Source organism: Cydia fagiglandana, chromosome 18, assembly GCF_963556715.1.
Source record: "Cydia fagiglandana chromosome 18, ilCydFagi1.1, whole genome shotgun sequence".
NCBI lineage: Eukaryota > Metazoa > Arthropoda > Insecta > Lepidoptera > Tortricidae > Cydia > Cydia fagiglandana.
The window spans coordinates 16,192,187-16,215,809 of record NC_085949.1 but is presented as its reverse complement, the minus strand read 5'-3'; the positions used below and the strand labels follow the sequence as shown (position 1 = coordinate 16,215,809).

General features: G+C 35.1%; 1 protein-coding gene across 1 annotated transcript in view; it reads left to right on the top strand.

The window, feature by feature from the left end:
- Nucleotides 1-23,623, top strand: part of LOC134673411 (cell growth regulator with RING finger domain protein 1-like) — a 114,937-nt gene that overhangs the window by 78,799 nt on the left and 12,515 nt on the right. The window lies entirely within an intron of this gene.

The following is a 23,623-nucleotide window of genomic DNA, read 5'->3' as shown; positions in this document are numbered from 1 at the left end:
TTCTTATGCGTTCTACATATCTAAGCTTAATAACTTAAATAAGTAATGCAAATACACACCTACGAGTGTGTGCTAATTTAATTTCGCATTTGTTAAAGGCTGCTATTTAACTGATCACCAGATTTAATAAAATTTAATACCAAAAAAATCTACTTTACCACCCTATAGTAGAAGAGCCGGCCGCAAATTTTCTAACCGACTTGATACCACGATGAAATGCACAATGGTTTCCCATAAAAGTGATGCTAAGTCCGAATTCGATAGTCTGCCACGGCGGAACTTGCCGAAAGTACGAAAAAGAAGGCCACTTCCGGTGCGAAAAAAGGGGGCTGATTTAACCCATCTGATACCGAAATAATAGTTATGGCAGCAGTTAGAAATTTACATGTAGACACATAAAAGCGAAGTCTGCCAGTATTTTTTTTGCCGGAAGTGCTTGGCAGACGCTCTCAAAGGTGGCCAGCGGGACCCCTAATTTAACCCATCTGATACCACCATGAAACCAATTCCAGTCGGTAGGTATGAACCCTCATGTCAGGAATATATAAGTCTGCCAAGGCTTTTCCTGCCAAAACACCTTGGCAGACGAGATTATGTGAGCAAGGTCGGCATCGGTTACCCTACAGTAACCCATCTGATACCACCATGAAACCAATTCCAGTCGGTAGGTACGAACCCCCATTTTAGGAATATATAAGTCTGCCAAGGTTTTTCCTGCCGAAACACCTTGGCAGACGAGATTATAAACAAGATGACCATCGGTTACCGTACACTAACCCATCTGATACCGCCATGAAACCAATTCCAGTCGGTAGGTATGAACCCTCATTTCAGGAATATATAAGTCTGCCAAGGCTTTTCCTGCCGTAACACCATGGCAGACGAGATTATGTAAGCAAGGTCGGCATCGGTTACCCTACACTAACCCATCTGATACCACCATGAAACCAATTCCAGTCGGTAGGTATGAACCCCCATTTTATAAATATATAAGTCTGCCAAGGTTTTTCCTGCCGAAACACCTTGGCAGACGAGATTATAAGCAAGATGACCATCGGTTACCGTACAGTAACCCATCTGATACCACCATAAAACCAATTCTAGTCGGTAGGTATGAACAATCATTTCAGGAATTTATAAGTCTGCCAAGGCCTTTCCTGCCGAAACACCTTGACAGACGAGATTATGTAAGCAGCATCCACATACGAGGGATCCGTATTTTGGGATTATACAGATTACGGACATTATTAATAGCTGTAGGCTTATTTATTACTTTATGCTTATACATATTTGTATATTATTATGTTATTAATAAAATATATTTATAATTTATTAAACCTAAACTTAATACATTGGGAATTCATTACCTGCTTACGGCAGTAGTAGGGATAAGTGGGTGAGTTCTGGCTCACTGAGCCAGGCCAACAGTCCCTCCCCCTTTTTTCCCTTGTTGAGGCCCTGCAACCTTGCCTTGAACCCAAACTAATGTCATTGTAGCTCGAATCTAACCTAATCTATTTTTATTGCTTTTCTACTTTTGCAAAGTTAAAGGTTGAAATCTCTATTTCGCAAAATGGAATTTTAATGTGACTTTAATGTATGTGCAGTCTACTTAGTAATTGGGTTTAAAGATATAAAAACACACATTTTATTTCCTATCCTAAGTATCCTATCCTAAGTTTATTCAAATAATATTCTGAACATATATAGTAATTAGACTGGTCATATTTTTCATAAAAACGATTTCGACTGGCAAAGCGTATAACTTTTTGGCAACCGGGTTTTTTAACCTAATTAGACCCCGCTGAATCCGAATTTGCCAGTTGCTCGATCGAAATCTTGACCGGAAGTGAGATATTTGACATTAAAGGTCCCTTTTTTTCGTTTTTCGTAAATAACTCTTAAACGGTGGGCACGGTGGCACATAGCAAAAAATGTTCTATTACATAAGTATTCTGCATAAAATTGCCTACAAGAAAGATTCAGTACAATTTTTCGCTAGGATCAATATTCAAAGAGATTTTAACGCGGGAAATTTAATTATAATCACTTCTAAGGTCCCGTTTTTTAGGTTTTCGTAAATAACTCATAAACGGTGGCCAATATCAAAAAATGTTGTTAGACGTTAATAATCTACATAAAATTTTGAACAAAAAAGATTCAGTATACTTTTCGCAGGGATCAATATTTAAAAAGATATTAAAGAGGGAAAGTTAATTATAATAAATTCTAAGGTTCCTTGTTTTTATTTTTTCGTTAATAATTTGAAAAGTATGACTCATAGCAAAAAAAAATCTTATACATAAATAATAAACGTAAAATTTTCGCTAGGATCAATATTTAAAAAGACAAAGCAGCGGGTAAGTTAATTATAATCAATTTTAAAGTCCCTTTTTAGTTTTTTTGTAAATAACTCGTAAACGGTGTCCCATAGCGAAATAGGTTTTTAAGAATAAATTATCTACATAAAATTTCCTCCAAAAAACATCTCGAACACTTTTCTCTAGGATCAATATTTCAAGCGATATTAAAGGTAGAAAGTTAATTACAATCAGTTCACAGGTCACTTTTTTTTAGTTTTTCGTAAATAACTCGTAAATGGTGGCCCGTTGCAAAACAATATTCTACATAAATATTAAACATAAAATTGTCCACAAAAAAGGTTCTGTACACTTTTTCGCTACGATCAATATTTAAAGAGATATTAAAGGGGGTAAGTTAATTATAATCAATTTCCAGGTCCCTATTTTTAGGATTTCGCAAATGACTTGTAAAATAAGGCTCATAGCAAAATAAGTTATTAATGTTCTTGTAAATAAATAATCGATATAAAATTTTCTACGAAAGACATATGGAACACTTTTCTCTTTTTAGGGTTCCGTACCTCAAAATAAATAAAAACCGGCCAAGCGCGAGTCGGACTCGCGTTGCAAGGGTTCCGTACATTACCCAATTTTTAACAGTGTATTTTATATATGTTAAACGCGAGTGAATTGCCTTTAAAAAACCTGTAGGGATCGGTTCAAAAACTAAGTAATGTCCGACTCGCGCTTGACTGCATAATTCTAATTGGTTTTCCTGTCATCTATAGATTCTATTCTGTATATCTTTTCAAAATTTTAGACTCAGTAGTATCGGAGATAAAGCCCCCTTCCCCAAAATAAAACATTAAAATACAAAAAAATACCACCCCTCCCCCCCTTTATCTCCGAAACTACTGGGTCTAAATTTTGAAAATAAAATAAAATAGTTCTTTACCTATATAGACGTAAACCTAAAAATAGGGACCTGGAAATTGATTATAATTAACTTACCCCCTTTAATATCTCTTTAAATATTGATCGTAGCGAAAAAGTGTACAGAACCTTTTTTGTGGACAATTTTATGTTTAATATTTATGTAGAATATTGCTTTGCAACGGGCCACCGTTTACGAGTTATTTACGAAAAACTAAAAAAAAGTGACCTGTGAACTGATTGTAATTAACTTTCTTCCTTTAATATCGCTTGAAATATTGATCCTAAAGAAAAGTGTTCTAGATGTTTGTTGGAGGAAATTTTATGTAGATAATTTATTCTTAAAAACCTATTTCGCTATGGGACACCGTTTACGAGTTATTTACAAAAAACTAAAAAGGGACTTTAAAATTGATTATAATTAACTTACCCGCTGCTTTGTCTTTTTAAATATTGATCCTAGCGAAAAGTGTACTGCATGTTTCTTGTAGGAAATTTTACGTTTATTATTTATGTGTAAGATTTTTTTTGCTATGAGTCATACTTTTCAAATTATTAACGAAAAAATAAAAACAAGGAACCTTAGAATTTAGTATAATTAACTTTCCCTCTTTATTATCTTTTTAAATATTGGTCTGTCAGTAAATGCCCTAAACTTTATGTCTTCTTACCTTAGCAACAGAACACAAACAGTTGTTGTAAACAAAACCCGGTCTAGCGGTACTGTAGTCCAATTAGGAGTGCCACAAGGTTCTATTTTGGGTCCATTCCTGTTTTTGGTTTATATAAATGATTTGCCATGTGTAGTAGAAAATCTTTGTGAAATTGTTCTTTTTGCTGATGACACATCATTACTTTTTAAGGTTGATCGTAAATCTACCGATTACAGTGTAATTAACAGCACACTCGTTAATGTACTAAACTGGTTTACTATGAACAATTTGCTTCTTAATGCTAAGAAAACTAAATGCATTCGATTTTCTTTGCCGAATGTTAAACCAGTCGATACTAAGATACTTTTGAATAATGAATGCTTAGAGATGGTAGATAAAGCACTGTTTCTTGGTTTAACATTGGACAAAAATCTACAATGGAGTCCTCATATAAGAACACTAGCAAACAAATTAAGTTCGGCCGCTTACGCTGTGAGGAGAATTAGACAATTGACTAATGTTGAGACAGCTCGCCTTGTTTATTATAGTTATTTTCATAGTGTAATGTCATATGGTATTCTGGTTTGGGGCAAAGCAGCTGACATACAGACTATATTTGTCTTACAAAAGAGAGCCATTCGTTCTATATATAATTTAAGGGTGCGTGAATCATTAAGAGAACTTTTTAAAGAAATTAATATTTTAACTGTAGCTTCCCAATACATATATGATAGTATTATTTATGTTGTTAAGAATCTAGACTCCTGCACTAAGAATTCTGATGTCCATAACTATAATACTAGAAATAAAAATAAGCTTGCTATCAGAAAGTTTCGTGTTCGTAAAGTACAGAAGTCATTCGTTGGGCAATGCATTCATTTTTATAACAAGTTACCTGAGGATGCTTTAAGATTACCCTTTCCAGCTCTTAAGAATTACTTAAAAAAGTCATTGATGTTGAAGGCTTATTACAGAGTCGAGGACTACTTGACAGACAAACATGCATGGTCCAAACCAGAAACTGTAATAACGACAAGTAGCAATTAAAAACATTGTATTATGTGTAGAGTTAAAGGTGACTCAGCTCAGGTAAGAAAGCACATCAAATTGTATGAAAGCATCTCATAACAATCAGTTAGATTCATATAATATGTATTCTCATTTCTTTTATTGATTTTATTTTCTTTTCCTTTTGTAAGATTTGATTTGTTTTCTGAAAGAGCTACGTATTTGTGATTTCATGTGCATATATGTTTATTTTTTATATCAAATTCTATAAAGTTATGTACTCACTGAGTATAATTGCATGAATTCTATAGTAATTTAAATTGTATTAATTACTCGTAATGCATGTTAATTATAAGATGTAATAATGTTTTGAAAAGATGTGTCCCGCCGAGTTTGTTGCCGGTCCCATATTGGGATACCCTCCTCCAATTGAGGGGGGATTTAAATCTTCTCGGGGCAGAGGTGTACGGTTGGAGCCGGTAAAGGTTTATTTGACGTTCATAAGCGCATTGTAATATGCCTACTTGAATAAACTATTTTTTATCTTATCTTTATCTTTATTGATCCCTGCAAAAAGTGTACTGAATCTTTTTTGTTCAAAATTTTGTGTAGATTATTAACGTCTAACAACATTTTTTGATATTGGCCACCGTTTATGAGTTATTTAAGAAAGCCTAAAAAACGGGACCTTAGAAGTGATTATACTTAATTAAATTTCCCGCGTTAATAGTACATTATTGTCGAGGCTCGGAAGTAGCTACTTGCAGGCTGAGGATTCGTTTTAAACGGACGACCTTGGGAGTCCGTTTAATTGAATCCGAAGCCAGCAAGTAGCCTTCCAGCCGAGTCATATATAGTGCTTTTCTCAAAAATGGCGCAAGAAATATAAATATCATAGAAATATTTTACAAAACCAACGTTCTTACGTATATATTTTCACAGAAAAAACCCCTTGCCGCCTTTTTATTTTTTTAATAAAATAATAGAAGTGTATTTTTCTGCCGAAAATACGCCAACCTATTTGAGACAACTAAATAGTCGCGGTACTAATCATCTGTTTGGCTGTTTAATGGGCCTGTGCCTTCATTTAATATGGCCATTTCAAATTTTAAAAAGTTTGGAACTCGACAAATAATGGAATTTGTATGCAACATTGCAGTCCCAAAAGCGAGACTGCAATGTTTTTAACTTTTTAATTTTTGAGAGACCATAAACTACGCGCTTTGCGACCTATTTTTTAGACGGCAAAGTCGACTTTGCCGTCCATTTTTGAGAAAAATCTCTTTTAATATTGATCCTAGCGAAAAATTGTACTGAATCTTTCTTGTAGGCAATTTTATGAATATTACTTATGTAATAGAACATTTTTTGCTATGCACCACCGTTTAAGAGTTATTTACGAAAAACGAAAAAAACGGACCTTTAATGTCAAATATCTCACTTCCGGTCAAGATTTCGATCGAGCAACCGGATCGGATTCAGCGGGGTCTAATTAGGTTAAAAAACCCGGTTTCCAAAAAGTAATATGATTTGCCAGTCGCATCAAGAAGGAGAGCGATTTTGAATTTTTTTGTCTAGTCTAAATATCATTACTTATTCTGTGTACAGTGGAGAAAACGAATGAAATCATGCAATTTGATTTTGCTATTTTTAAATAAAGAGTAACTAAACAGTATTTTCCACAGTTGTTGGTAATGATACGATCTCTTACAATTTCTCTTCATGAACATTTTATGATACCTAACCTTCCAGTTTTCGCCCGAATTAATCAAAAAATTCACCAACTGCATTTACACCAACCAAATAGAAAACGGATCCGTGTCCGAATTCGCGATCTCGAGTCCGGGTCCGCGTCAGGGTCCAGGTTCAGGTAGAAGTCGAATTCAAAATCTTGCTTGTTTTGCCAGTGGGGTAACTTGCTTAGCAATCAATTAGAAAAAGACAAGTCGTCGAGGAGTTCCGTTCTGATCACCATCAGCAATACCACTTCATCAAATGCCACTGTTCTTAATGTAAATCCTTGTTTGCCTGATGAAAATACAAGAGTCACTATACAATGCCATTAAGATTTGTAGAGTTCCCTCGATTCCTTATGGATCCCATCATCAGAACTTGAGCTTCACGAAAATATGACTTAAAAATCTAACGTGCTTAACAAACATAACGAAGAGGACAAATCCCCAAACATGAGCTATGCGTCGTTGAAGAGTTCCATTCTGATCATCATCAGCAGTTTCACTTCATCAAATGTCACAATTCTGAATGTAAATGCTTGGTTTGTTTAAAATACACCAGTATCACTATATGTTAGGGTGGTTCAAAAAACATTATTTTCCTAAGGGGCAGTGTAACAAAATAAGGGGGTCCTTATTTTGTTACACTTATTATGTTGATAAATTGAGATTATAGTTGAGATAAATTAAGAAACTTGGTGTATAAGTTTCTTAATTTATCTCAACTATACTTCGTTTTTTTTAGCATTAGAAATTAGGTAAACAATCTTGATGTCTCTTTTAATTGAAAAACACATTTTAAAAATAAGTTACGGCAAATATGTAACAATTATTAATCTAGTACGATCATTTATATTCGTCTGCTTTCATAAGTAATAGTTTTTGAATTTTGAAAAGCGTTTTTCAATTAAAAGACATGCTAAGATCGCTTACCTTCTTGCAAGTTCTTTCTAATGCTAAAAAAACGAACTATACATACTATACAAGGTGGTGCTTAACCACGTTGAAATTTTGTATGTTGTTTGAAACCCAACAAAAAGAGTAATTATGATTCAGAATTTTATTTAAAATATCTGGTTTCACACTATTTGCACATGTGATGTATAAGTTTTGAAGTAGAAACACATTTTCTTTCAAAATAATATCTTTTAAATCACACTTTCAAATAATGTGAAAACTACTACTTACATAAAAATAAAAAAATAGTAACTAATTTATTTTTTTGATTTCATACAATTTGAAAAATTTCAAAACACTTTGAAATTTTTCAAATTGTATGAAAGCACCCCCTTGTAGTTAAGATTGTAAGATGCTTGGCGTATTTTGTCAACATAATAAGTGTAACAAAATGAGGGGGTGCCGCTTCTTCTAGCTAGAGTTTGAATTTTTCCCATACAAACGTGAACCACCCTTACAAGATTTGAAGAGTGCCCTCGATTCCTCATAAATCTCACCATCAGAAATGGGTTTTGACAAAGACGGAACCAATCTGTATGTATATACTTACAAGTTACAACTCAACTAAAAAAATAATTTTCAAAATCGATCCCAAAATGACGGAGATATCAAACATTAAAAAACCGAATTAATACCTCCTTTTTAGGGTTCCGTAGCCAAATGGCAAAAAACGGAACCCTTATAGATTTGTCATGTCTGTCTGTCCGTCCGTATGTCACAGCCACTTTTTTCCGAAACTATAAGAACTGTTGAAACTTGGTAAGTAGATGTATTCTGTGAACCGCATTAAGATTTCAACACAAAAATAGAAAAAATAAACAATAAATTTTGGGGGTCCCCCATACTTAGAACTGAAACTTAAAATGTCTTTTTCATTAAACCCATACGTGTGGGGTATCTGTGGATAGGTCTTCAAAAATGATACAATACAATACAATACTTTTTATTGCACGCCTCACATACACTTAGTTTACAATAAATGGACAATAACATAAAAAAAGACAATAGAGGTAACAACAGGCGGTCTTATCGCTTATGATATTGAGGTTTCTAATATCATTTATTTCTAAACTGAATAGTTTGCGCGAGAAACACTTCCAAAGTGGTAAAATGTTGCACACATTTTCCCCATCATCCCCTCCCCCTTTAACTTCTAAAATAAACTTAACTTCGCAGTGAATGATGACATCGTACGGGGCTTAAAGCCCCCGTAACGCAGTGAACGTGTTAAAGTCACATTAAAATTCCATTTTTCGAAATAGAGATTTCAACATTTAACTTTGCTAAAGTAGATAATTGAAATATTCTAAAAGCAATAAAAATAAATTAGGTTAGATTCGAGCTACAATGACATTAGTTTGGGTTCAAGGCAAGGTTGCAGGGCCTCAACAAGGGAAAAAAGGGGGAGGGACTGTTGGCCTGGCTCAGTGAGCCAGAACTCACCCACTTATCCCTACTACTGCCGTAAGCAAGTAATGAATTCCCAATGTATTAAGTTTAGGTTTAATAAATTATAAATATATTTTATTAATAACATAATAATATACAAATATGTATAAGCATAAAGTAATAAATAAGCCTATAGCTATTAATAATGTCCGTAATCTGTATAATCCCAAAATACGGATCCCTCGTATGTGGATGCTGCTTACATAATCTCGTCTGTCAAGGTGTTTCGGCAGGAAAGGCCTTGGCAGACTTATAAATTCCTGAAATGAGGGTTCATACCTACCGACTAGAATTGGTTTCATGGTGGTATCAGATGGGTTACTGTACGGTAACCGATGGTCATCTTGCTTATAATCTCGTCTGCCAAGGTGTTTCGGCAGGAAAAACCTTGGCAGACTTATATATTTCTAAAATGGGGGTTCATACCTACCGACTGGAATTGGTTTCATGGTGGTATCAGATGGGTTAGTGTAGGGTAACCGATGCCGACCTTGCTTACATAATCTCGTCTGCCATGGTGTTACGGCAGGAAAAGCCTTGGCAGACTTATATATTCCTGAAATGAGGGTTCATACCTACCGACTGGAATTGGTTTCATGGCGGTATCAGATGGGTTAGTGTACGGTAACCGATGGTCATCTTGTTTATAATCTCGTCTGCCAAGGTGTTTCGGCAGGAAAAACCTTGGCAGACTTATATATTCCTAAAATGGGGGTTCGTACCTACCGACTCGAATTGGTTTCATGGTGGTATCAGATGGGTTAGTGTAGGGTAACCGATGCCGACCTTGCTTACATAATCTCGTCTGCCAAGGTGTTTCGGCAGGAAAAGCCTTGGCAGACTTATATATTCCTGACATGAGGGTTCATACCTACCGACTGGAATTGGTTTCATGGTGGTATCAGATGGGTTAAATTAGGGGTCCCGCTGGCCACCTTTGAGAGCGTCTGCCAAGCACTTCCGGCAAAAAAAATACTGGCAGACTTCGCTTTTATGTGTCTACATGTAAATTTCTAACTGCTGCCATAACTATTATTTCGGTATCAGATGGGTTAAATCAGCCCCCTTTTTTCGCACCGGAAGTGGCCTTCTTTTTCGTACTTTCGGCAAGTTCCGCCGTGGCAGACTATCGAATTCGGACTTAGCATCACTTTTATGGGAAACCATTGTGCATTTCATCGTGGTATCAAGTCGGTTAGAAAATTTGCGGCCGGCTCTTCTACTACTAAAATAATGAATGATCACCAAAATTATAACACCATTTTAATGTGAAATGATTACCAATTTTATTACATTTTACTATCCTATTAAAGGAAATGACACCAAATTAATCATTATTAACCCAAAAATTGTAAATAATTACCAAATTTCAAACCCCAATTTAATGTCAATTGATAACCAAATTTTTACATCGTGCTATCCTATTAAATAAAATGACACCAAAATAATCATTGTAAACCCAAAAATAGTAAATGACCACCAAAATTAGAACTCCATTTTAATGTAAAATTATAACCAAATTTTTAAATCTTGCTATCCTATTAAAGCAAAGCAAAATTTTCTAGTAGCATTTCGTTTCTGTATGGGTTGCAGTTCAAACCTAACCTAACCCACTTTTCTAGTAACATTTCGTTTCTGTAAGGTTCGCAGTTCAAACCTAACCTAACCCACTTTTCTAGTAGCATTTCTTATCTGGAAGGGTCGCAGTTCAAACCTAACCTAACCCACTTTTCTAGTAGAATTTCGTTTCTGTATGGGTCACAGTTCAAACCTAACCTAACCCACTTTTCTAGTAACATTTCGTTTCTGTAAGGTTCGCAGTTCAAACCTAACCTAACCCACTTTTCTAGTAGCATTTCTTTTCTGTAAGGGTCGCAGTTCAAACCTAACCAAACCCACTTTTCTAGTAGCAATTCGTTTCTGTAAGGGTCGCAGTGTTAACCTAGCCCACTTAACTGATAGCAGTACAAACCTAACCTAACATACTTTTCTAGTAGCATTTCAGTATGCCTACCTAAGTTATGCAGTGCGAGGTACGGGGGTTGAGCGGGAGGGGCTAGTAATTTTGGCATCATTTTACTTTATTTGGTAATATTTATAAATTTTTTGGTATCACAGTGGTTTATTTAGGTGAAAATATCGCATTTATTTGGTCTTCAAGATTTGGTGATCATTAATGATTTTTGGTAATCATTCAATATATTTGGTATTCGAATACAATTTGAAGTGCAGTCGTAATTAAAATGGTGGTACATTTGTAATTTTAGGCCTTATTTTTTTGGTGTTCAGTAATTTTTTTTGGTAAGCATGATTTTTTTATTTAGGGTACCAAAGTATTTTTTGGTGGTCATTATATTTGTAGCCTTTGTATAAAACGCCTTATTTACTTTATTTACTGAATTTCCCGATAGATGTCGCTCTTTATGTTTTGAACTAGCGAACGGTTGTCTGTCGTGGGATACGTAAGATTTCTTAATTTATTTTTGTATAAGGTGAGACGATTTGTGTGCCAGATTAAACATACTTCTGTTTATAAAAACAAGGTGTTTGATTGAAGCTGCTTTCCCTTCGAAACCAGAGTCCAAGATTGTACATGGTCCTTCGAACCGGATAAGCGAGCGGCTTTTTGAAAGTTCAGTGCGGACCCACTTCGTCCCGTGGTTAGACGGGTAGAGTTTCCAGCTACCTGGGATTACTAGCGCCATCTAGCAACGAGTAGCCGAAGCTAAAAACGGAAGCGGATACGAGTGGCAGCAGTTTAGAGGTCAAGTGGCGACATCTAGTACCAGCAACTGGAAAAAGAAGTTCAGCGAAGTGTGACGTCACATCAGTTCAGTGAGTTGTGTCAAGTGCGAACCGTGAGTACTTTAAAAGTTATTTCTCAAGAGATTTTCAACCTTGTGAACAATAATTAATTTTGTGATATCAGTTTATTTTGCTATGGAATTTTGAACTTTATTTACAAGAAGATATTCACTTTGAAGAATTCGATTGTTTACATGGACATAGAAAATATTTGGCTGTAGTTTATATGGAATATTAACTTAGAGTAGTTTAGTAGAGTAGACACTTAGAATAATTCGGAAAATCCTGTTGGAACGGGGAATCCACGCCCGATTTTGCTCAAAGTGTATTAAAATTCAAACACTTGTAAAATTTTCAAAAATGTTATTATTTATAAATTTTATTTTTTAGTACTTTTATTAGATAAACTTTAGATTGTCATTCAATTCAAACTGTTTGGTCGAAAAGTCATAACATCATGGATACATTACTAAATTATCAAAATGACTTATCCAGTCGTATTTTCAAGGCGCGCGTTAATTTTAAAAAATCTCCTAAGTCTCGTATAACTGAGCATTATATAGAGAGTCGGCTGGAAACACTAGAACAGTTCTGGTCGGAATTCAGACTAGGTCACAAGGAGTTAATGCGTACCTACGATTTAGAACTTTTGAAAACAAAAGGTTATATTATCAATGACATTTACGACCAAACAGAAGATGAATATACTGATTATCGATGTGAACTTAAAGATGGTTTAGCTGAATTTGTAAGCTTTCATTCATGCCAATCAAAGGCCACCAACGAAGATAGTGTGTCGGCTAAGATAAGTTCAATAAAGCTTCCTAAATTAAGCATTCCCAAATTTTCGGGCAAGTATGAAGAGTGGATGACATTTAAAGATTTATTTATGTCTATGATTCACAACAATACTGCATTAGATAGCGTACAGAAATTGCAGTATCTTAAGAGTTATCTCACGGGAGAAGCAGAACAGTTGCTTCGCAATATTCCGGTTTCAGATGCCAATTATGCTCGGTGTTGGAGCCAATTGGAACAGCGGTATGATAATAAAAAATACCTTTCGCACTGCATTTTAAAACGTTTACTAAGCCAAAGGAACGCAACTTCTGAATCTCCCGCCTTTTTAAAGGATTTGTTAGACACGTCAACAGACTGTTTAAGTGCACTGTCTAACTTAGGCATTGATGTCTCCACATGGGACATAATAGTGATACATTTGTTGACGCTAAAATTGGATCCAGAATCGCGCAAGCAATGGGAGCTTAATGTAGCAACCAACTCAGCTTCAGATGCTCTGCCAACTTTTGAGCAATTCAAAGATTTTTTGACGAGTCGATACAGAGCATTAGAGTTCATAGAGCCGAGAAACGTCAACAGGACTCCCAATGCTTACGCAAAACCTGGCAATAATAGTTCAAACAAGCCGAATACACTTCATGTTGCCAACGCATCAGCTTTAGCTTGTGAATTTTGTAGCGAAACTCACAAGCTATGTTTTTGTAAAAAATTTGCAAATGAAGATTTTGACAAAAGGCATGAATTTGTAACCAACAATCGCCTGTGCTACAATTGTTTAGGCGGTAACCACGGTGTGAAGTTTTGTCAAAAGGCCACTAGTTGTAGAGTTTGTGGAAGGAAGCATCATTCTTTGCTTCACCAAAAGGATTTCTCATCTTCAACTGTCAATCCAAAGAAAGTAGTTCAGGCAGCTGAAGATGTTTCGAAGGAAGCCACACATATCGCGACAGAGAACACACAAAATGAGTCCACACCGATAGTCAACTGTTTTGCGACAGAGATAGTGAAAGAAGAAATATTATTAGCCACAGCCCTCATAAAGGCTGAGTCCAAAACAGGCGAATATCAGGTGCTTCGTGCATTCATAGACCCAGGTTCACAGTCTTCATTTGTTTCTGAAGCTGTGGTACAAGCCTTAGGGCTAAAGAAAGTGCCCATCAGAAGTTCAATTACGGGGTTAGGGGGCGAGCCAACTTCTGCTGTGCCTAAATACATAGTAGAATTAAAAATTCAATCGCTCGTTGACCCAACATTTAGTACGGTAGTAAAGACATATGTTTTAAACAAGGTCACCAATCACCTTCCTAGCAAACAAGTAACATTTCCAGGATGGTTAAAACAAAAACAGCTAACGTTAGCCGATCCGTCTTATAATATATCCAGAAAAATCGACGTGCTTCTAGGAGGCGAAGTTTACTGCAAGATAATTACAGATGGAACACTCAAAGGCCCAAATGGATTTCCTCTGCTACAGTGTACTACTCTCGGATGGATTATATCTGGCCCAGACGGTTCAACCAGTGCAAACAACAATGTGACAGTTTTACATACGCAGGTGAATGAAGATGATATGTTGAAAAGATTTTGGGAAATGGAATCAGAACCGAAGGTTGACTCCAGAATGTTTACAACGGAAGAACAAAGGTGCGAAGATTTTTTTGCATCTACGACAGTGAGAGACCAAGAGGGCAGATATGTCGTGAAATTGCCGTTTCGCGATGATCCTACCTGCAAGGGAAATTCCAGAGAGATCGCAGTTAAAAGATTACACAGTTTGGAGAGGAAGTTTGAAAAAGATAAAACACTCGAAGCTAGATATACTGAAGTAATAAAGGAGTACGAGCAACTAGGCCATATGATTCCTGTGACTGAACCTGACCACAAACTTAAGGAGGCTATATACTTACCTCACCATGCTGTCATTCGTGAAAATCGAACCACAACAAAAGTAAGAGTCGTGTTTGACGCATCCTGCAAAGACGACAAAGGGATATCGCTGAACGACTTACTTATGGTAGGGCCCACTTTGCAGCCAGATTTGCGTCATCTCGTTATGTGTTGGAGACAGTACCCCGTCTGTTTAGTTGCGGACATTGTCAAAATGTACCGCATGGTGCGGGTGGCTGAAGAAGATACCGACTTCCAACGCATAGTATGGAGAGAAAACTCTGAAAACAAAATCAAAGATTACAAGTTACTGACAGTAACATTTGGAACGGCATCTGCTCCATATTTAGCGGTGAAAGCGTTGAATCAAGTAGCTTGTGATCATATAGACAAATATCCCATGGCTGCACCTAGAGTTCACAAAGAGTTTTACATGGATGATTTGATGACTGGTACTGAAACAATAGAAGAAGGATTGCAGCTATACAAAGAAATGAAAGCCTTAATGAACGAAGGAGGGTTTTTGTTACAGAAATGGGCTAGTAATAAACAAGAGTTGTTAGATCAGATAAATAAAAAAGAAAATGAACATATAGCAAATGAAGAAGAAAATAACAACCTGGAATTAAAAACGGACAGTGTAACAAAAATCTTAGGACTTACCTGGAATCGAGATGAAGATATATTTCAGTACTCAGTAAATCTGCCGCCGCTTTCACCACCTGCAACAAAAAGAAAAATCATTTCGGATGTTTCGCGTCTATTTGATCCGTTAGGATGGTTAGCTCCGTGTGTCATAGTAGCTAAGATTTTTATACAGCGATTGTGGCTAGCAGGAATCGGATGGGACGAGGAGCCACCAACTGATATATTAAAAGATTGGATAACTTACCGTGAACAGTTAACTTACCTTGAAGATTTCCGGATCACAAGATGGCTGAACATGAATGTTAATGACACATTAGTGGAGTTACATGGCTTTAGTGATGCCGCTACTGCTGCATATGCAGCTGTTGTATATCTTCGGGTAGTAAAAGCTTCAGGTGAAGTTCAAGTTGCTTTGGTAGCGGCTAAAACAAGAGTATCTCCTGTCCAACAAGTCAGTATACCAAGACTGGAACTTTGCGGCGCTGTACTCGTAGCTAAACTGCTGAAAGAAGTTGCTACGGTTATGAACATACCCAAACCCAATGTAAAAGCATGGACAGATTCTACAGTAGTTCTTGCTTGGTTAAACAAACACCCAAGTAATTGGAAAACCTTTGTGGCCAATAGAGTCTCGGAAATACTTAACACTATGGATTCATCTCAATGGTCACATGTCTCAACAAAAGAAAATCCCGCAGATTGTGCGTCTCGTGGGATCCGACCAGTAGAACTAATTGAACATGACTTGTGGAAATCTGGCCCAAAGTTTTTGTACGACGCGGTCATTAGTTATTCCAAACCCAAAGACAACGAAACAAATCTGGAAAAATCAGCGAAGGTTCATTTAGGAGTTGTGGAAGAACCTATTTGGGATAAATATTCATCGTTAAACAAGCTTATTCGTATTGTCGCGTATTGTAGACGTTTTCTTATTCATCGCGGCTTATGCGGAAATCGAGAACACACTAAACATCTACAGAAATGGGAATTAGACGAAGCTTTCATAAACTGTGTGAAAATGTGTCAAAACGCAGAATTCAAAAATGAGATAGAAGAGATTGGTAAAAATGGCTATATATCTTCAAAGACTTCTAAAATTCGTTCTTTGTCACCCTTTCTCGAAAACGGTGTTTTACGAGTTGGCGGTCGATTAGAGAATACGTTAGATTCCGAAGAAACAAAGCATCCGATGATCTTGCCATATGATTCACATTTGACAAAATTGATTGTGGCGGACGCACATTTACGCACCCTCCATGGAGATCAAAGAATTATGTTGAACTATTTGAGGTCAGCTTATTGGATAATAAGAGCAAAAGATTTGGTGAAACAACACATTCGTAAATGTGTTCGCTGCATTCGCTATAAAGCCAAAATGCAAACACAGATGATGGGAAACTTACCTACAGCAAGAGTCACTCCAGACAGAGCATTTATTCGCAGTGGTGTTGATTACGCAGGACCCATCAATCTGAGGACTTCGAAGGGCCGAGGTCATCGTTCATATAAAGGATACATTTGCTTATTTATATGTATGGTCACGAAAGCGATACATCTAGAAGTCGTAAGTGAGTTGACATCGCGTGGGTTTCTGGAAGCTTTCAAGCGTTTTATTTCCAGACGCGGTCGATGTTTAGAACTTCATAGTGACAATGGGACAAATTTTGTCGGAGCGGCGAAAGAATTAAAAGAATTATTTAATATTGAGAAATCGACTATGATTCAGGAAATAGCAGAAAATTTAGCTTCAGACGGTACTACATGGCACTTTATACCACCTAAAAGTCCAAACTTTGGCGGATTATGGGAAGCTGGCATTAAGTCAACTAAATACCATATTAAAAGAGTGATTGGTGATTCGACACTCACATACGAAGAAATGTCAACGCTGCTTAGTCAAATTGAAGCATGCTTAAATTCGCGTCCTATTTCAGTTATCAATACTGATCCAAATGAGCCAAACCCTTTGACCCCCGGTCACTTTTTAATAGGAGAGCCTTTAGTAACAGTACCGGAAAGGAACTTTGAAGGTTCAAACACTGTCAATTTAAACCGATGGCAATTGACGCAGCATATGTTGCAAAACTTTTGGCGTCGGTGGTCCAACGAATATTTGACCCATTATTTACATCGCTATAAGTGGTCACATCAGGTTCCCGAACCTGCCATTGGGGATGTCGTTTTGGTGAAGGAAGACGATCTTCCTCCTTCTAAGTGGCTTTTTGGTAGAATTATACAAAAACATCCCGGCACAGATTCATTAACCAGAGTTGTAACTATAAAATGTAAAAATACGTTGATAAAACGGCCGACTTCAAAGGTCATTATATTACCAGTAACTGAATAGACAAGTTTTTCATTTTGTCGATATGTGCTTGTTTATATTTAATGAGTTATAATTATGTTTTGTTGAGGAGTGTATATGTTTTATGTTATGTTTCAAGTTAATTGTACTTAGTAAAACCGCATCCACGAAATTTGTTTGTATTCAGTTCAAAGTTATCTTAGTTACCTTAAGGTGGGCGGTTATGATGAAGGACATGTCGTCCTTGGTGGGCGGTATGTATAAAACGCCTTATTTACTTTATTTACTGAATTTCCCGATAGATGTCGCTCTTTATGTTTTGAACTAGCGAACGGTTGTCTGTCGTGGGATACGTAAGATTTCTTAATTTATTTTTGTATAAGGTGAGACGATTTGTGTGCCAGATTAAACATACTTCTGTTTATAAAAACAAGGTGTTTGATTGAAGCTGCTTTCCCTTCGAAACCAGAGTCCAAGATTGTACACCTTTGTTAAATAGTTTAACAGTAATATGGTATGATACATTTTACGTCATAGTGTTGTTTGCCTTTTAGATTCCGATTTATTATATAATATATTTTTAGATTTCTTCAAATCTTTTATGAAGTATTAGGCCAACCAAACGTGTACATGTTTGCTGAAACATCACATTCCAGTCTTAGATTAAACTACTTAAAGGCCAACGAAAGGGTTGAATAAGTATGTATATGTTTTCAGCTTCTTTCAACACAGATGGTTGGAACCAGTGTTGGCCGTAATGGTTAATTCTAATTAACAATTAATCAATTGCATTAACCATTAATTCCGCAATTAATCAATTGCATTACGCATCAATTTAATTAAAGTTAGTTAGAATTGAATCTTGAGACGTTTAATTACATTGATTGTCAATCTAATTGCCTATTTAATGGCATTAAAGTTTCAAAAAATTAATTAGAATTACTCTCAATTGCATTAACGTTTAATGGAATTAAATATTTTTTTCATAAACTAATAATTAATGTTAATTTTGCTTGAAACTATTAAATTAGAATACCCTCATTATTGGTGAATTTTTATTTGTCCTTGTCATATGTGAGTTGGAACAAATGGGAAACGGGGACAAATGGGATTTATTCATTTATATGAAGCGCTTATTCCATCTGTTCCTTCCGTCCTATATGTTCCCCGTGGGTACAAATGGGAATACACCCATTATTGTTAGTTATAATGGGTGCTCATAAAATAAATAAAATAAATAAAATAAATAAAATAAATAAAATAAATAAAATAAATAAAATAAATAAAATAAATAAAATAAATAAAATAAATAAAATAAATAAAATAAATAAAATAAATAAAATAAATAAAATAAATAAAATAAATAAAATAAATAAAATAAATAAAATAAATAAAATAAATAAAATAAATAAAATAAATAAAATAAATAAAATAAATAAAATAAATAAAATAAATAAAATAAATAAAATAAATAAAATAAATAAAATAAATAAAATAAATAAAATAAATAAAATAAATAAAATAAATAAAATAAATAAAATAAATAAAATAAATAAAATAAATAAAATAAATAAAATAAATAAAATAAATAAAATAAATAAAATAAATAAAATAAATAAAATAAATAAAATAAATAAAATAAATAAAATAAATAAAATAAATAAAATAAATAAAATAAATAAAATAAATAAAATAAATAAAATAAATAAAATAAATAAAATAAATAAAATAAATAAAATAAATAAAATAAATAAAATAAATAAAATAAATAAAATAAATAAAATAAATAAAATAAATAAAATAAATAAAATAAATAAAATAAATAAAATAAATAAAATAAATAAAATAAATAAAATAAATAAAATAAATAAAATAAATAAAATAAATAAAATAAATAAAATAAATAAAATAAATAAAATAAATAAAATAAATAAAATAAATAAAATAAATAAAATAAATAAAATAAATAAAATAAATAAAATAAATAAAATAAATAAAATAAATAAAATAAATAAAATAAATAAAATAAATAAAATAAATAAAATAAATAAAATAAATAAAATAAATAAAATAAATAAAATAAATAAAATAAATAAAATAAATAAAATAAATAAAATAAATAAAATAAATAAAATAAATAAAATAAATAAAATAAATAAAATAATTAAAATAAACAAAATAAATGGTGACGCGGGCCGTACTTTGTTAATATTTATGACTTTATGAGATATTGTCGTTTGTCACTATTACATACAAAATAGCCAAGGCGGCACTCGGGCCGCAAGTGTTAGGTTCACGAGCCGCATGCGGCCCGCGGGCCGCAGGTTGCCGACCGCTGCACTCGACCTTTGATCCCTTGGACGTCTTTATAAAATTACGATATTTATTCTTGTTAATTGTTAATTATCAATCACATGTTTAATTTTCATTAAAAATTGTTTTAGTTTTTAATGGTTTGTAAAGCAATAACCATTAATTCTTTTTAATTGTTAGTGGTTCGTAATAAATTAACATTAATGCAAATTGATGTTCAATGCAATTGATAATAAATTTTCCTTCAATGGTTAATGGCTAATGGCAATTAACCTTTTCAATGGTTAATTTTTAATGGTCAATTGCATTAACGTTCGGCCAACACTGGTTGGAACAAATATGCATTGCATTTAGTATTAAGGTCACATACCCAAACATGTATTGTAATTGTAACGAAGTTGGTATAGGAATAAGTACATATTGTTTTACTACATATTGTAAATACGATGTTTAAGTGTACATTAAAAAAATCATTATAGGACTACTATAGTCGGACCGTTATGATGCGAAGTGCGTCTATCTGTTTGTCACATCGCTAAATATCTCGGGCACCTAACGCCATCAAGTTTGGAATAGTTATAAATAAGATGCAGATGCATTGAAAGTTACATATCAAATGAAAGGGCTCATTGTGAGAATCCCAGAATTCTTTTATCATAATTTTAAAATGAATAGTTTAGAAGTTATTTAAGAAAATAGACAAAACATTACCATTCTCGCCCCCTCCCTTATCTCCGTAACTACTGGCCATGGGTAAAAAATACACATACTTAATAGCTCTTTACCTATAGATGACAGGAAAACCTATTAGAAATGTGCAGTCAAGCGTGAGTCGGACGTAATGTACGGAACCCTTGGAACGCGAGGCCGACTCGCACTCAGCCGTGTTTTTAGGGTTCCGTACCAAAAGGGTAAAACGGGACCCTATTACTAAGACTCTGCTGTCCGTCCGTCCGTCCGTCTGTCACCAGGCTGTATCTCACGAACCGTGATAGCTAGACAGTTGAAATTTTCACAGATGATGTATTTCTGTTGCCGCTATAACAACAAATACTAAAAACAGAATAAAATAAAGATTTAAGTGGGGCTCCCATACAACAAACGTGATTTATGACCGAAGTTAAGCAACGTCGGGCGGGGTCAGTACTTGGATGGGTGACCGTTTTTTTTTTTGCCTTTTTTATGTTTGCGTCTTTCTCGTTCCATTGAACTCCATAATTCCCATTGAAGCATTGCAACTCGTAAAAAGAACATTACTTGACTGTAACCGAGGCAATTTTTTGCCTCCTTCCGATTGGCTCAGAAGGCAATCAGCCAATCACAATGCCATTGTATTACTTGTAACTCGATCGCAATTGTAGTTTTATAGCATTTCATAACATTCACTATGCTTACAATACAATATGAAGTACTTAAATTCTTTGAGTCTTAGGTTTCTAAAGGGGAGACTTGATCCCAGGGGCGCTTTGGTCACTAAAATTAAAAAAAAAACATAATTTATTGCTAATAAATGAATAATAAGTTAATAACTGTCCTAAAAGGAACCAATGATTTTGACATTTTTGACATGGTAGTAGAGTTAGAAGTGCTGATTTTAAATTTAATAAAACTCTATACCAAGTTAGGAGTATCATCGTCTTCCTTGCGTTGTCCCACCTTTTTGCCACGGCTCATGGAAGTCTGGGGTCCGTTTGACAACTAATCCTAAGAATTGACGTAGGCACTAGTTTTTACGAAAGCGACTGCCATCTGACCTTCCGACCCAGAGGGAAAACTAGGCCTTATTGGGAATAGTCCTGTTTCCTCACGATATTTTCCTTCATCGAAAAGCGACTGATATCAAATGATATACCGCACATAAGTTCCGAAAACTCATTGGTACGAGCCGGGGTTTGAACCCGCAACCTTCGGATTGAAAGTCGCTCGCTTACCGCTAGGCCAACAGCGCTGTTTCCCCAGTCTCCCCTATGTACGAGTTAAATAAATTGAAATTTTAATTGCCTGTGCTATTGTTTTAATTCAATCACCATTGTTATTAATAGTTTAGAATTCCTGAAGCCCGAGGTTTATAATTAGTGTAATTGATCAATCAATCATGTTTAATTATTATCATCATCATCAACTTAAGATGTATTCTCTTGTCGGTGGAGTATCTTCCAGCTTTCCCTATCCTGCGCCAGCTCTTTGACTTTTTGGTACGACACGACCCCCACTTTTTCTTTCACTTGCTCCAAAAAGCTGCGTCTGGGTTTTCCTCGTCCCCGCTTGTGTCCTATCCGCCCCTCCAGGATAGTTTTAAAGAAGTGGTCGTGTCGTATTAAGTGTCCAATCATTTTTTTTTAATTATTATACGTAAACTTTAAACGAAAGAGTATCCCATCATACCCGCCATTGTAATATTCCATTCATTCTACTGGCCGCATTAAAAAAAATGGTGTTGAATAGTATTGCACTAGACCCGTAGTGGATCTTTGCCTCCGACACTAGATTTCGCCATTCGTTCCTGTCCTGTGCGATCCGACACGATCTTTCAACACAGGTCTTTCTGGACCTCATCGATCTATGGCGAACCCTACACGCAAGATCCATATTGTGGTCAGTCAATTATATTGTCGGATTACGATATTTATTGACGTGTAGGGTAGTGTATTGACGGATCACAATATTTCGCTGGATTTCTGGAAATGCTTGTGATCTGATCCTAGATCCTGGATCGTGATATTTATCTTGCGTGTAGTGTCGCGTTTGATATTTATCGCGTGATACTATTACTGAATAGTCCATCACGTCTGCCTCGTACAAAGAACGCTTCGTTACTGACGCGATCCGTATTGATGGTGTAGGTTACAAGATACATAATAAATATCGTGATAATTATCACAATATTTATTTATTGACGTGTAGGAATTCGACCAGACCGGATGAATATAGGTGGACAAAGTAGTACTTATCGTGGACAAAGTTTTTACGACGGACAACAGAGACTGTTATAAGTTTCGTCGTCTGGTTGTCCGTGAAACAAATACATAATCCAAAGCTAAATCCGAATACCGTTGCTAACGTTATGTTACTATATTTTTAACAAAAATATACTATTTTTACCCGACTACGGCAACGCAAAAGGAGGGTTATGATTTTGACCGGTATGTATGTGGGTATGTATGTATGTATGTATGTTCATTTTTATAAACTAGCATTCGCAACTGGACGCCCTTGACGACTCGCCGTGTTTTCGCATCTTGTTTTGGTAAAGTCGTTGACCCGCCACGCCCATCTGTACCCCTAATAGTGTGAATTTCATTTGATAGCGTGACTGACGTGACGTACGCGTTTGCGTTAAGTGTCATTTTGTATGGGATTTTGAGTTTCCAAAGCGTCCCGTTTGGCGCGTTGTTCTAAATCCCATACAAAAGAAAATAGACAACACAAGCGCCTCGTCACGTTATCGAATGAAAACACTAGGGGTTCTGACCCTGCCGCATTATGAATTGGTTTCGTTTAACTAGTTCGACATCGTATAGGTTGGAAATGTGTACATTGTTTAATGATATCGAAAGTGTATTCAATGAGCAATTGTGTGATGAATGAACTTTGTCGCTACCGTTCTCGATATGTGTCAACCTTCGAGTAACACCGGCTTCCGACACGTCGGAATCGGAAGGGAGGAGCCCGAGCGATATCTTACCGTACATTTGTACTATTTAGTTCTGACATTTTGGGAGGGGCACACATAGACTCACTTCTCACTCCCTACATACAAAATCCAATCTGTAATGACGTCACAAATGTAGAAAGTGACACGCGTCAAAGACAAATCTTGCACACCTC